The sequence below is a fragment of the Panulirus ornatus genome, chromosome 42, assembly GCF_036320965.1.
Source record: "Panulirus ornatus isolate Po-2019 chromosome 42, ASM3632096v1, whole genome shotgun sequence".
NCBI lineage: Eukaryota > Metazoa > Arthropoda > Malacostraca > Decapoda > Palinuridae > Panulirus > Panulirus ornatus.
This window is the reverse complement of record NC_092265.1, coordinates 27,949,812-27,950,927: the sequence shown is the minus strand read 5'-3', so window position 1 is coordinate 27,950,927 and position 1,116 is coordinate 27,949,812. Positions and strand designations below refer to the sequence as shown.

The 1,116-nt window shown below is 36.9% G+C and overlaps 1 non-coding gene across 1 annotated transcript; it reads left to right on the top strand.

Moving 5' to 3' along the window:
* Positions 1 to 500: 500 nt before the first annotated feature.
* On the top strand, positions 501 to 572 carry TRNAV-UAC (transfer RNA valine (anticodon UAC)). Its single transcript has one exon. It is a non-coding gene; the product is annotated as a tRNA-Val (tRNA).
* The last annotated feature ends 544 nt before the right edge of the window (positions 573 to 1,116 follow it).

Below are 1,116 nucleotides of genomic sequence, written 5' to 3'. Positions count from 1 at the left end.
CCAGCCACCCGCTCCCTCCCCTTTTAGTCGCCTTCTACGACACGCAGGGAATACGTGGGAAGTATTCTTTCTCCCCTATCCCCAGGGATAATATATATATATATATATATGTATATATATATATATATATATATATATATATATATATATATATATATATATATATATATATATTTTTTTTTTTTTTTTTTTTTATACTATTTGCCATTTCCCGCGATAGCGAGGTAGCGTTAAGAACAGAGGACTGGGTTTTGAGGGAATATCTTCACCTGGCCCCTTCTCTGTTCCTTCTTTTGGAAAATAAAAAAAAAAATATATATATATATATATATATATATATATATATATATATATATCCTTCAGTATGTTTACTTTCGATAATGAGGAGCCGAAGAATAAGCCAAGCAAGTAAATTTCGTCAAAGACATCTCTCTTTTCTAAACGCTGCCTCGCAAAGATTTTCATTAATTCAAATTTAAGAAACAGACGTATTTTCTATTGTCTGGTTAGCTCAGTGGTAGAGCGTGAGTCTTACACACTCAATGTCGTGGGTTCGAGACCCACACCAGACATATTTTTCGTCTTTTTCTTTTTTCATTTTGTCCGCATCACATGTGTGCAACATTCAGTATGTTCGTCCAACGTTATAGTGAAGATCTTCACAATAAATTGGGGTTTTCGACCTTATCTGAAAGGGTCAGGTCCACCAAGACGTCCTTGAAATCTTCCAGAAGCTTCTGGCGATCCTCCTCCAACTGCTGGGCACATCAGAGTTAACATGGGCCGGACATCGGTTGTGGAACGACTTAATCTGCTTCCGGTAGTTAGCAGGGATGATAATGAGGGCTCTGACCTCATACCAGGTTAGCTTAGTTCTAGTCGATTGCATAGTTCCAGTCTATTGCTTAGTTCCAGTCTATTTTTTAGTTCCAGTCTATTGCTTAGTTCCAGTCTATTTTTTAGTTCCAGTCTATTGCTTAGTTCCAGTCTATTTTTTAGTTCCAGTCTATTGCTTAGTTCCAGTCTATTGTTTAGTTCCAGTCTATTGCTTAGTTCCAGTCTATTGCTTAGTTCCAGTCTATTGCTTAGTTCCAGTCTATTGCTTAGCTCCAGTCT